Raw genomic sequence first — 15,688 nt, forward strand, 5'->3', positions numbered from 1 at the left:
TTTTTTTAATTCAGTGGCAGAAACGAGCTTCCATAGTAGGACCATAAAATGTCTGTCCAAATATATTCCTCCATCCAAGGGCTACGATAGGCTGTCCTACCTGTCTGTCAACATATGTATTTGTGTACCTCAGTGCTCCCTGTTCACGCTAACATTATACATCATCAGCACATTGCATTAAGCTTTTGCAGAGCCAGTGAGAATGGAGGCGTTTTTATTGATATATCATGCACTCTGCACTGTAGTTTTCTGAGCGGTGACTGAGACATGAGGTAATCTGACAGCGCTGCATTCATCTCTCTCATTGTACCGCGGGTTAGCCTCTGCTCTGCCTGTGTGTGGTCATGTGTTTTGGAGGAGGCGTGGCTTTGGAGAGTGATTTGCAGGGAGAGTGGGATCTTATGCTTTTAAAGCTACCTTGCTATTGCTAACCTCTTCGAAATCCCCTACCCTGCCTTTAATTTTTTCAATAATTTAACAACGTCAAAAATGGTCACATGACATGCAGGTAAGCATAAAATATTTAATGTTTATTTAGATGTTTTTTAGGGCTGCAAAAATAATTAGACATGATTAATTGATTCAAAATAAAAGTTTATGTTTACATGATATATGTGTGTGTGTGTGTGTGTGTGTGTGTGTGTGTGTGTGTGCTCTGTGTATTTATTATGCATATATAAATACACACACATATATGTATATATTTAAAAAATATTTGTATGTATTTGTATGTAAACACTTGTATATAATTTGTATTGTATATATATAGAAATATTTTATATATAAATCTAACATATTATTCCTTAATATGCAGTAAATATGTATGTGTGTGTATTTAGATATACATAATAAATATACACACTCAGTACACACATAGTATGTAAACATAAACTTTTATTTTGAACTGATTAATCGCGACTAATCGTTTTGCAGCCCTATTTTTTTACTTCAAGATAATAATTAGTGATTATTAAAATCTGTATAGACATTAAAAAACGATATAAATAAAAAAAGCAAAGCAAAATTATTAAAAAACTTTACTAAAATGGAACTGGAATATATATAAAAAACCTAATTCAAAATATTATTCAAAAAAACCTATAATAGTATCTCAATGAAATAACACTGATGTGAATAAAGTGTTGCGTTCCCAAATGCACATTAAACACCCAGTTCATGAGTATCAGCATCAGCTCTGAAAACGCTATTATAATGAACCACTGCACTTGTGCAGAGAAATGAAAGAGCAGAAGATGCACCTCAGGTGTTTGATTGATATTTGATCTGTGTTTTATTGTTCTCATAGCACCACAGAGAATGATTCGGTTGCACAAACTCATCACCTCATAAACCGCCAAAAAGCAGTCAGGACTTTATTTCCTTTCGCTTTATCAACCTCCACTGACTAAATGCAGATGAACTTAATGTACAGTGAACGCATTTCTTACTATCAATACTGTTTGGCTTTTTCGTCATTTATTCTTTAATTGGTGTCTCATTCTTGGGCTTAAAATCGTTTACAGTTTCCCCACTAATCTTTTTGGCCGGTCTGATCAAATAATACATCAAAAAGTTACATACTGCACTTTGTTTATAGCTTTTTTGCAAATATAGTGGCTCATTCAGGTGTTCCATACTTACAGAAAAGACTGTGGTACAGAATACATGTATGTCTCTAGAGTATATGGTAGCTCAGTGTGCAAATGGTCCACGTTTAGTCCTGGAACTCTGTCTGTAGTTGTATTGAGTTTCAGAATGATTGTTTGTTACTGTGTGTATTTATGACCTGAGAAACCTCCCTCAGTAGTGTGCAAGCATGTCAGTAATCATCTGATATTGTGTGCTGTGAGAAGCTGTAGTTGAATACATGCACTGATGAGACGAAAGTGAGAGGACGACAGGAGATACTCACAATCAATAGAAGCCTAGTTTAATCCTGATGAATTAATCAATTCACCCCACCCCTGATTCAGTGAACACTACGCATTTTGCACTTCAGGGAACTGCACGTATGTACAATACTACCACACTACATGCTTCATTCTACACACACTATTTATGAACACTAATTTATTCTGTAATCTACAGCTGTACACACTACAAACAGCTTTTTCCCATACTACATATTATTCTTGCCACACATTTATGAATGCTAACTTATTCACACTGCAGTCCACATGCTGTACACATTACATGCACTACATACTTCATGCTAAATACCACATACATCATTCTGGCCACAGCATTTATGAACTCTAACTCATTCTGTTTTAAAGCTACATTCTATATGCTATAAAAACACATTAAATACTGCACACTATATTCTACATACTGCAAAATACACACAATATATTATATTCTACATACTAGCCTATACCTTCATTCTATACATGTTTTTCTTGAACTTTTAACATATTCTGCAATCTACATGCACTAAATACATTGCACATTATAATCAAAAACACTAACAAGAACACACTACATACTACATATTTTCTACACCATTCATGGAGTACAAAGTTATTCTGCAATCTACATGCTGTACACTACGAACTGCACATTAGACTCTATATACTAGAAAATGCTCTACACTGCATATTTACTTTCACTACATTATATTCTGCATGCTGCACACTACATGCTACATACTTCATTCTACACACTATTTATGCCGAATACTAACATATTCTCTGCAATCTTCCACGCTTCACAATACACATTGTACATTACACTCTATGAGACTATAGAAATCACACTATATACTGTAAACTACATTCTATACTACATAGTGCACATTACATACTACACATCATTTATGAACATGAACATCTTAATCTACATGCTGTACACTACACACTGCAGATTAAACTGTACACAATAGAAAATACACCACACTACATGCGCCTCACTGCATACTTTATTCTTCACACCATTTATGAATTCTAACATAATTTTACAATCTACATGATGTACACTAGACACTACATTATATATTCTACATACTGCATATTACATACTTCATCCTACGAGCCGTTTGTTTGAACACGCTTCATTACTTTAATACCGCCTAACATATTCCTGCAGTTCTCATCAATTCTTGCACACTACACTACTACCTGAAGGTTACACTTGATACTCTATAAAAACTACATACTGCATGCATTTATAAAACTTAATGCACACTACATACTTCATTCTACATCCGTTTATGGAGCACCGCACTTACTGTACAATCACCATGTGCACACTAGGTTAAACTGCCTCATATCAAACTATAAAACGCCGCACACAAAAAATTTCATTCATAAAATACGTCACTACACTATGCCAATTTGGCTTATGAACACTGCTGGAATTTCTACAGTGTACGCTAAACACTACAGATGTACACTTAGTACACTAAAGAAAACACACTCCACACACACACTACATACTGCATACTACATTAAATAGTGTTCAGAATAGCAGGCTCATAAATAATTTTCATAAAACGCTTCTCCAAAGGACACGTTTTCCTTATGTCAGGGAATAAAATATGAAGTGCGTCATAAATCATCTCGCGCGTTCGTCCCAGGTTGCGAGATCTTGTCAGCACTTTACAGCAGTTTTATCACTCAACGTCATGGTTTCCATAGAGACAGACGGTTATAGTTAAAATGCTAAAGAGGTTAAGCAGAAGGGTTGAGTTGAGAACGTGGGCCAAATGAGGCGTGTTTGATGCTGATGGATCCTCGTGGGGGGGTTTGCGCGCGTGGCTAATATGTTGTTTCGAGAGGGTAACACAACGACACGATGCTGGGAGGAACTGTCGGGTGTGGTGCTGGCTCGGTAAATATCCGTGAGGCGACCCGTAATGCACTGCGTTTCTGATTGGCATGAATATGAACATTAACCTTCAGAAAATCAGAAACATCAGCGACAATCATCCCCTTTCAGTCTGAGCGTCTCATTGCAAAGGAAGGCATTCCAAACGTGGGGCCTTGCCGTGGCGTCTCTATAGCAGAAGTGTTTATCTGACTGTTCGCCGTGACGGGTGGACCATTTCAACGTCTCTCGGGGTTTGCGCTCAGTCGCAGCTCATATCTTCAGAGAAATCTCAAGTCCATCTCCATTTCCCTCGATGTCAGCTGATGCTGCTGTGATAAAAGTGCTTGTACAGTTTGTTCTTTGTGAATGCACTTTAAATCCTTGCAATATTTTAAAGTGGAAAAAAGTTATTTTTTTTTTGGGGGCCATTGTGCCCATTAAATTGTTTCAAATTTTAATAACTATATTGTCTTGCATACACTATGCTGCATGCTACATACTGGAGTGTTCACACACCATTTAGCACCATATAAATATCACAACACAACTACATGGGTTATTTTATTACTGGTGGGTACATTCCACATCAAAATGGCTTGGTTTCAGTTTATAACCTGTAATGTTTTTCATTAAGTGTACGGTAGTTGGCAAGCTTAAATATTAAAGACCCTTTTGGTATTACAAGGGAAGGATATTTTTCTTGGTGAAACCGTAAATCTATGTTATGGACATGTATGTACAGTGATTGTTTTAAAAGAATTTTAAGAATCATATTTTTGCAGGTATCATTGTGATGTTTATCAGCACAGTCAAGAAAGGAATTTTTGAATCATTATTCTGCCTTTTTAATAATAGATTTTTAGTAGATGTTATGCAAAAACTCCAGTCTGTGTGAATATTAAATATACCCTGGAAAAGATAAGAGAACCAGCATTCTAGTTATTTCAAATGTTAAAAAAGAGACAGTTTCTCCATTTTGACTGCTGATTTTTGATAATTTCAGTCAAAAAAAAAGGTTTTTTAACTAAATTTTTGAAAATTAAATTTTTTTTTTAATCATATATTTATTTGCAACCCATGAACCAAACATAGCTGATAGCGGCATGGAGCAAATTAATATGCATTGACAATCAATGAAATGGAAAGAATTGAATATATGAATTATTGAAGAAAGAAAGAGGATACTTACACTATATTTTGTTTAAATATTGAAGAAGAAAATTACCAAATGATTCGGTCATATGGGTGTTGTAATAATTCTAATTACTGCGTTTAGCTAACTGGGGCTTGTTATAGCACTTGTATATTATTGCTCTTTTGTTGATTTGATTGCTTCCATTGTCCTCATTTGTAAGTTACTTTGGAAAAAAGTGTCTACTAAATTACTAAATGTAAATGCAAATGTAAATTTATGAACACTTGATTACATCATTCGCTACATGCTGTACACACTGTGTATACACACTTCAATACTGCACACTACATACCTGCACATAGCGGACATTCACCGCCATTTAACAGAAGAAAACTCATTCTGCAGTCTACATGCTGTGCATACACCTACCTTTCACCCTACTCTACATAGCAGCTACATAGTTTTTCGCACATTGCATTGCTCCAGTCATACATTTTGGTGCGCATGCTAAGGGGGGGACCACTTTATACTGAATGCTACGGAGTTCTACTTTTCCATTTATGCGAAGACAGCATGCGCATACACTACATTGCATGCCGACACTGAATGCGCTATAGCGCTGACATCTACATACATTCTACCACACCATTTGTGAACGACTTATTCTGTGCAGTCTACATGCTGTGCATACTGCATGATGAATCTATAATACTGAATACTACATAGCACATTCTACACCACCGTTTTATGAACATTTGTTCTGCAGTCTACATGCTGGTGCAGCCACTGCATACCTGAATACTATATACTACATACTACATAGCAAATTCTACACCACATTTATGAAAACTCATTCTGCAGTCTACATGCTGTGCAGTACTACATACGCTACATACTGCACACTACATGACTACATAGCTACATTCTACACACATTTATGAAAAACTAATTCTGCAGTCCTACATGCTGTGCATACTACATAACGCGGCATGCTGCACACTACATATCAAACATAGTACATTCTACACACCATTTATGTACACTAACTTATTCTGTAATTTACCATGCATTCCTTCCAGCATTCTGCATGTTAATTCAGCCTGAAAAACACAATGTTTCTTTTAAATAAAACATTTACTTGCCTTGTTAATTGCAGCACTTTGAGACCCTGACTGATGCGTTTTGATGGTAACTGCACTAAATTGCTATTTCCAGTTGCATATGCAAGTTTGCTCATTAATGAGTTTTTAATTAGCTTGTTTCTATATGTTTTCCGTAGTAAAGTGTCTACCAAAAAACCAGCTAGATAATTTACTTGGAGAAGCAGTAAGTAAAATTGTCAAGAATGAATGAGGTATTTGTTCTTACTACGCACTGGCACTGATTTCTTTCTTTTCTTTTTTTTTTAATTTGTTTATAATAAAAACTACTTGGGATCTAATGCAATGTTGCTTCTCAAGAAAATTTGTTTTGTCTTGAATATTTAGATTTTAATTTAAAAAAACAACAGAACAATACTCATTACAAATATGTTTTTTTTTTTTTTTTTTTTTTTTTTGAGTTTTCCGCATTGAATTTGCATACTTTCTTCTGGCATTTTATTGGCCAGGTTGCATGCAGAATGTCCATGTGAAAGCTTTTCAATCCCGCACTGACAGCATTTTTTTTTGTGCATCGTATTGCCGGTGTTTAGAAATTTGTGCTGGAAACAAGACAAAAAACTACGCCATTGCATTAAGAAATGTGTGCATGGTGTTGCTTGCTAATGTAAAATGCCAAAGCTGTCTCAATCCAGGAATTACTATGGTAACAGTCATTGGTAATTAGAGGGAAGCTTTACTAAAGGAATAATTACAGCGACTTATTCTTGGGGCCGCTGTTAGTTAAGAGTGAGTTTGACAGGGTTGAGCGGACCGATGGAAATGTTTGAAACTCTACAATAGGCAGGACGGCTTCCCTCTCATTGCCACAATATTGCGTAATATATTTACGCAATGATTCAGGCCGGGTCGCGGTCGGCCGGTTGCCGGTTGTGGACCCCGAGGCCGGGATCAAATGGAGAAGATGAGATGCGTCTCGGTGCCGGATCCACTGACAGGAGAGGTAATCAGTATCTGGGAAAGACAGCGCACGAGCTGTTCAAAGAGGCTGAAAAATGAACCATCAGCTTGCTAAAACAAAGCACTGCCTAGTGCTAGAAAAACACAAACTGTGAGGTGCTCCAGAAACTCTCTCTCTCCTCAGTGTGTGTGTGTGTGAGAGAGGAGAGACTTGGATATTTTCATTTAGCAGAACTACTTTTTTACTGACTCCAAATGAGATTTTTGCTGTCTGGCCGAGGGACATGATGCAACTTTTGTCAGAAAGCTTTGTGAATAAATAATTCCACTTTGAGAGAGTTTTCCTGATGATTCGACTGATAACTGGGCCGAACTGAATCTTTACGGAAATGATTGGAAGCATCCTTAAAGACAGGCCAGCTTCATTTCTGACGGATAGCGCACAAATGGGAAACGCAGATGTGAGATTTATGGGTCGTGAATGATTAAGGAATCAAAATACCTATGATTCTCATCCGGTTCAGTGTATTATGAAACATACTGTAACTTTTCACAGGGCAGAAAAACAAAAAGCATTTGTTGAAATTACAAAAGAAGATCATCCCAGGAATGCATTGCAATAAGATGATGGATTATAATAATAAATGTTTATTAATTTGTGTATCTTTTTATGTTTATGTAGAGTATTGTGTTATTATCATCTCAATAATGCTTATAGATAACACTGCAATATTAGTTTTTTCTGTCTCAATTATTTTTTGTTGCATTTCCTGTACAAATATCTGAACATTCTTACATAAAGATATTAAGACTTATTTTTGATGCATTTTTTTCATAAAATAAAACAAGTAAGTTGTTTAAAAGAAGAACAAATGTCTGATCAAGTGGGCGATAGAGAAGAAATAAAACTTTATTCACTAGGGAAAACATTTTTATTATTATTGTATAGAAAACAAGACTTTATATCTTAAGTCATTTTGCTACTCAGTCTGATTTAAGTATGTTTTGCTGTTTTTGCTGGAATGCAGAGGCTGAATCATACTGAGAAAAAATGTAATGGGGTGTTTACTTCCAGTGGAGTCAGAAAAAATAAATTGAAATTTGAGTTTTTCTGACTCAATTTGGAGATATTAGTTCTTTTAAAAAAATCACTTAATTTTGATCTTTTATGTTATAGTAATTTGTCTCCTTAAAAATATATCTTAATTAAAGAATTCTTAATGAATATTCTGATATTTCATGGAAGAACATGACATAAATACTAAGAAAAACATTAAGTGAGTTCATACTTTTTAAACAAGAAACATCATATCTTTCCGAGTTGTTTTCAGAAAAAAAAGTAACATTAATTCAATGGGAAAACGGTTTTTATTTTTTGCTGCATCTCATTGGCGAAATATGTTTCATGTTTAAATCCATAAAACTGTATTTAATTTTGAGATAAATATCTGATGTAATTTTTTGCTTCTCCAGTGAAAATGTTTCCTGATTTATGAATATGCTTGGATATTTGTGCTGGAAATCAAGACAGATATACTGGCCTGTAAGAAACAAATCTCCACTTAGTTGCTGCCTATGTAGGTGTGCTCCGAATCTATCTCAGTTAAGATGCCCCTATGGCTAGGGTTGTACACACCAAGGCAGCTGACTGTAGGTTTCAGGGCCTTTAAGCTTAGTTAAAATGCTCCAACGCGTGTGTAATGATCAGACTCACGGTCCGTGTAAGTGCTACTGACACTGTCTTTAACTTTAGTCGTCTTTAATCACTTTAAACAGACACTTTTCTCGAAAGCCGTGAAACCTTCCTCTCCACTCGCAGGACCCGAGATCACCTCCGTGACGAGACGGCTGAAGAGTTCGCGATTAAGCATTCAGAAGCGGCTTCCCCGACATCTGAATCAATCTCACGCTCTGAAAGAGAGCCAGAGACAAGAAAGATGTTCCCTACTGTCGTTTTGATCCTTCCAGGTGAAGGGAAATAATGGAAATCTCCTCGCAGGTCATGAATAAACGCCGCTCTAATGATGTAGGCCTCTTCAGGAAACCAAAACAGCAGTTCTGAGGATCGATTGCTGTTGAGGAAAACACAAAAGCGCAGGCTTTCGACGGGTTCCATTGGGTCTGTGAGGGGCAAAACCTGGCGCTCGACGTGTGGACAGACGGTTTAATCAGCAGAAATTACAGGTTGCAGAGATGATTAGTTGTATGGAGCTTTCCAGGTGCTAATTATCATGTCTGGATCAGTGAAGGTCGTGCCGATACAGGACAGAAAAATGTGTTTCTGCAGGGTTACTGTTGTTAGCTAAAACTATCAGAAACATTTTTGCTAAAAGGCATGAAGCTAACCTAAAATATAAATATTTGATTGAAAACTTAATGAAAATTAGATTTTTCAGTTGGCCCTTCTGTTCTCTATATTCTTCTATTATTTTCTCATTGTTTTTTATTTATGTATACATACATTTATATGTCATCTGTGATATGTTACAGCGTCCAAACATAGATCTTCTTGACTGTGTAACATTACATTAGCAATAATTGGCTGAGATTCTTCGAGTTTAATAATAGGTATTTCACTGTTTTATTTAGCTTTTTGAGAGGAAAAGTCCATTGTTTGTGTATTTCCACTTTTATTTATTTATTTATTTTATTCCAAGCTTTAGTTAGTTATTTTTAGTGCATCAGGTCAAACAGAATTAAAATGAGAACAGTTTTTTGATTGAAATTAATATATATATATATATATTTAACAAAAATATTTTTTAATCATTTTAATTTTTAGTTAACAATAAGAACCCTGACTGAAGTTTTTGAAAGTGCCATTATTCTTATAGATTATTCAATCAGAGTGATTAATAGTAAATTGATTATGATTTTTGGGCAAGAATAATCTTGATTATTTGTTTAACCTTTAATTTATCGTGCAGCCCTAATACACTGCAAAAAAAAAATATTTTTAAAATTGAAGTGGGTTGCAATCAATTTATTTTGGCTACATTTAAATAAACAAATTTAGTTGACTAACTTTCAACATTATTATTATTTAATGTTTTAATGTAGCTTAAAATAAATTGTTCTACCTTCAAAAAACTCCCTCAAAATTAGTATAATTATTGTCAGTGTATATATATTTGTGGTGTGTTGTCATTACATGATGCAGTTGTTATTAATTTTCCTGCCTTTACAATGGTTTTAGTGCAGTATGCGATGTTTTTTTATATTTGTCATGTGTTGAAGTTTATAAAATACAATTAAAAAAGAAAAGAAAAGAAATATTGCCATAGTTGAAAACTAAAGTTAAAAATTACAATAAATAAAGCTTAAATAGCAGCTCTTTTAAAAAGAACAAAAACTAATTAAAATTTCTAAAAGTGCATAGCAATTTCTAAAATAAATTATAAATAAAAAGCTCATTCAAAAACATAATAATAATGTATAAGTATATTAGAATGTAGTGGTATGGTGTCTTTCATAGCATACACATCATCATGATCTTGTTATGTTTCAATCCGTACTCTTTTTTTTTAAATGTTAATGTGGGTTTCTCTTGATTGTCTGCAGGTCGTCTCCTGCGTCTGAAGATGTTCGTGAGGACCACCAGTCCTGAATGCCCATGTTTTTCGCCACCATTCTCACGCTCTTCATCTTCTCTCACATCTATAACCTCATTCTGCTCATGAGTGGACGGATGGGGTAAGAGATATCTTGTCTTTAATTGCAAAATTTCATTCCCTCCTCTCAGTTTTTCTGATTAGGGATGGCCGTTGTGTAAGGAGTTTAACGATTTCTCGGCTCTTTGCCTTCCATTAATGAAGTTCTTTTATTCTTTTTAGAAAGTCTTCAGTAATTGGGTCATAACTATTAGATGATAGTCCAATGAGTCCAGAACAGAGATTTCAAATCTTTGAGTGTGCTTGGGGCTGAATCATGAATCTTTTTGGGGAGTGATTCAGTTGAACAAATCTAACTCATGAGATGTATTTGTTCATAATTCAGTCAGTTTTTTTGGGTTATTCATTAAAAAGAACCAACTAAGAGAACTGAATCAGACTACACTGATTGTTCTGTATGTTTATTGTGTGCAGAAATGCAAATAGAAGGGAAGATCATTTAATGCAGTTGTGTGGTTCAGTAAACTGATTGATTCGAATGGATGACTCAGGAGTTCAAATCTATTGAGTGCATCTGATTTATGATTCTTTTGGATCAAACCAGTGTATGGGATGCATTTGTTAGTAAATCAGACTCACATAATAATTCATAGAGTTCAAGATTGATTTGAGAGTATTTTTTAAAAAGATTCATTATAAAGAACCAGCTAAAAGAATCATTACTGAACCAGACTGCATTTATCGTTCTGTATGTTTGTTGTTGTGTGCAGAAATGCAACAGAAAGATGTTTATTTTTTGTGATTGTATGGGTTTAGTAGTATGCAGTACTGCTGATTGATTTAAACAGATGACTCAGGGATTCAAATCTTTTGTGAGTGTGTTTTGAGTCTGATTTATGACTCTTTGAGTGATTCAGTTAAACGAACCAGCTCCCTTGAGTGATTTATTTGTTTGTAAAACAGGAGGGACTTTGAAATAGATTAATCAAAAGTAGCATCTTAAAGAATCATTACTGAATCAGACTGCATTGATTGTTCTGTTTTTGTTGTTCCGTGCAGAAATGCAACAGAGAGATATTTATCATTTTTGTATGATTTTACTCAAAATGTCATTGCACTTCAGTTCTGCACAAGAATGGCTCTCTGTTCTCTACTGAGGGATTGATTTGACCAGCCCGTGCATGAATCCTATAAGCTTTAAGTGCATTTAAGCACTGACCCGAGGAAATCTGCTTTACATTATCTGAGGACCGGTAGCAGATCTCAGATCAGCACATGTGCAGACAGTCAAGCATGGCGCCGCTTCAGTTTTTGTATGCGGTAAGATGGATCACCTCCTTACGGTTCGGTTCGCCATCTAATGTTGAGCTCTGCACAGCCGATGCTTTCACATTACAGTCCGCCGTTTGGAGAATGGCTGCACCATTTTTCAGTGAGATTGAATGTTGAGCGATCGTGTCCCCATACGTCTTCTCAAGGTTAAGCGCGGTCAGCATGGCAGTCCTGCCGATTGTTCCTGGCCATAAAAGCACCATCAGAACGAATGTTTCAGTGAGTTTAGGTAGAACTGATCAAAGACTAGTTTGATACATTTTGTGAGTGCCGAGAAAGCTTTGTTGTTTATTAAATCATCAGAACTTTTGATGAACAAAGATATGAAAAGAGTGCCAGATGGGGCATTATTCTCAGACCTTGGGTCCATCGCTGCTGTAATAATGACTGAGGCGGAAGTGACTTGAAATGTTGCTCCTGAGCAACTTTTAGCAATATCTTCTAACTATAGATCATTAAAAATTTCATCAAGAAGCCTGCATAAATCTGGGTTTTCATAGGCAAGAATACTAAATCTGCCAACCTTCACAGAACAGACACTAAATGTCTAAACAGATGCTCTCTCTTTTCCCAAACCTCGTTGAGATGCCTATGCTGTCTACTACTACCTACATAGGCATCTGTTTCCTGATGCAACGCATTATAACTAGGAGAACAGAACTTCACGAGTTACTGCTTTTGGAACATTTGAGTGTCATACAAGTACTGCCTTACTCAGAATCAACTCACAATTTACTCACAATATGTGTATCATATCTTTTGTATCTGTACATATATGTAGTGTATATATATATATATATATATACGGTATTATATAATTATATATATATAAATTATTACAAATACTGTATATCAAGCGATAAAATTTAGCTTAATTATTTATTATTGTATTTTTGAATAATATAATTTGTAATATTTTACTGCTTTAATACTATACTATATTAATTGTATTTTTAATGCTATATATATATATATATATTAGTGCTGTCAAATGATTATTGTTTTCAAAATAAAAAAGTTTTAAAAAATATGTACTATTTATATAATTATTTTTATTTTAAATTATTACAAATACTGTATATATTAAAGCTATAAAATTTAGCTTAAGATGATGAGGCTGAAGTGACTGAAATGTCTCTATGAGCAACTTTTAGCAAATCTTCTACTAGACATATAAGATTTCATCCAACGTGTTTAATCTGGGTTTAATGAGCAGGAATTACTAAATCTGCCCAACATTGCACGAAACAGACATAAATGTCTAAACAGATGCTCTCTCTTCCAATGCTAGTGAGCTGCGTGAGGTATACTAACTATATAGGCAGCTGTTCATGTGGCTGCATCATAAACTAGAACAGATACTAGTGAGTTCCTGATTGGAACATAAAGTGTTACAAGTACTGCTCAGGAATTCAACTCACAATTAACTCACAATATGTGAAAATTCTTGGGATCTGTAGCAATATATATGTATGTGTAGATAGATGTTTACTGTTACAGTGTTATTTAATTATGTGTATATTAAATTATTCACACACGATAGATTATAGTATAAAATTTAGACCTTAATTATGTATTGTATGGTATGTTTGAATATATATAACTTATATAGTGTTTAACTGATTATACAAATACTAGTATGAATAGTAATTTAATGCTATATATATATACATGCATTAGTGCTGTCAAATGATAATTTATTCATATACAAAAGGTTTTAAAAAATTAAATACAAAATACTCGTTTTTGTTTTATGTAATATTATATGTGTGTGGTTATGTGTGGTAGTTATTATGTGTATAGCAATTACAGCTAGATCAGTAATATTTGAAAATATTTACACGTTTGAATATATATAACTATATACATATATACAAATATAAAATAGTGTGTAAAAATGTACTGCATGGTTGTGTGTTATGTACATAAAGAAATGTACCAGTACACAAATGTGTTATGTAAACAAAAACTGTGTTGTGTGATTATCATTGGACAGCACTGTGTATATGTGTGTGTTGTGTGTTGTGTGGTAATATGAAATATCAAATTTAATAGTTTTGTAATTCAGTGATCATTTAAACCCTATAAAAGCCTGATTGATTTACATTATGTGTAAATATTGTTTTTGTTATGCATATGTATCTATCTATGCTATATTTATTATTTATATGTTTATGTTTAAATTTTACCTTGTGCAACTTATTTTATATATGAAACTAAGTTAAATTTAACTCATGCAAATCTTACACACCTATTTATTTATTGTTAGAATATGAAGGAAAAAAAGCGAGTATATAATTATTCAGAGACTCAAACTGATTTAAACTATGCACATTTGGTGCCAGATAAGGAGTATGTATGGTCGAGAAAGTCAGATTAAATTCTGATGCTTGTAATGTAAATGAATGAGATCTTTTCTAACAGTAGAGCAGATACTGCAATGCATTAAAAGCGATCTAAATATGAGGCTGTGATCTATATATCTCAGTAATGTGTGTCAGTAAGATGAGATGTAAATAGTCCAAACATATACTTGCAGTGATTGAGAGAGATGAAGAAATAAAAAGGCTCCTCAAGAAGATGTAGGAGGTGGTCTGGAGGCTTGTGAAGATCATTCCTCCGGCTGAGGAACAGTGAGAAAGATAACGATTCTGGAAACAAAACGCTCATCAAAAGATCCTTATGATCCAGATTTCCAGACTCTAAACAAATGATTGATGGAGAATCAAGTAAAGCGGAGCTGCTTCAGTCCAGTAAGAGTTCATCTGGAGCTATTACTGCAGTTATTCTGATCTGTACTTGATCAGAATCCTCAAGATCTGACACCAGAAAGCACACGATTACGTAGCTGGACATTGTATTAAGTACACTAAAAAGCGCTTTGACCTGGATAAAAACCTATACACTATCAATCAGATGACAGAAGACAGGACAGCAAATGTTTGATCATTTGGAGCCTCAGAAATGTATTTGAAGGGTTGCTGGTGTTTGTGGATAGTGGCGCTGTTGTACAGCACACGAGCTATGTTTTCGGCTCTGTCAGGAGAAATGATGACACCTGTCGAGGCAATACACGTGCTGCTGGATACTGATGCTTCACTGTCGCGCCTTGATTTCTCTCAGAATAAACATTCAGATTAATGCTGGGAAAAACATCGGTAGTGTCTTGGAGACGTTTACACGTTCAGCATCTTCACTCAGTGCTTACCATGGTAACTGCTGCACGTACGATACGGTTCTATTGTGATCTGGTTGAGTGAAATACTATTTTTTAATATTGGGGAATATAACCAGTTTGACACAGCACAGTGTGTCCTGTTTGTGTTTCTGGATGTTGTTTTTTTATTGCTTAGTCTGTTGAAATGTTAATATTTAATCCCTAATCAAAAAAAAAAAAATGATAAGGAACTTTTTCGTGACATTTCTACCCATTGTTTTGTCGTTCTTTTTATATTCTCTTCTTTGTTTTGCTGTAGTGAAAATAATTCTCTCAGTCATTATTTTTTCTCTCAAATCAGCAGAAATTTTGTTCAGTACAACAAATGCGACCACATTCATCTTCGGCTTTATTATTTTAATAAAGTATAAATTAAATGTAAAGTTTGTCATTACTTTTTCATTTTTCACATTATGTTAATGAGATATGGAGGTGGGCGTTGTGGTGTGTGTGTGTGCGTTGTTGTGTGTGTGGTGTGGTCTGTGTGTTGCGGTGTGTGGTGTGTGGAAATTAGAAAACAAAAGAA

The 15,688-nt window shown here is 34.6% G+C and overlaps 1 pseudogene; it reads left to right on the top strand.

The window, feature by feature from the left end:
* LOC109063565 overlaps positions 1 to 15,688 on the top strand; it is a 55,968-nt pseudogene that overhangs the window by 13,959 nt on the left and 26,321 nt on the right.

Source organism: Cyprinus carpio, chromosome B25, assembly GCF_018340385.1.
Source record: "Cyprinus carpio isolate SPL01 chromosome B25, ASM1834038v1, whole genome shotgun sequence".
NCBI lineage: Eukaryota > Metazoa > Chordata > Actinopteri > Cypriniformes > Cyprinidae > Cyprinus > Cyprinus carpio.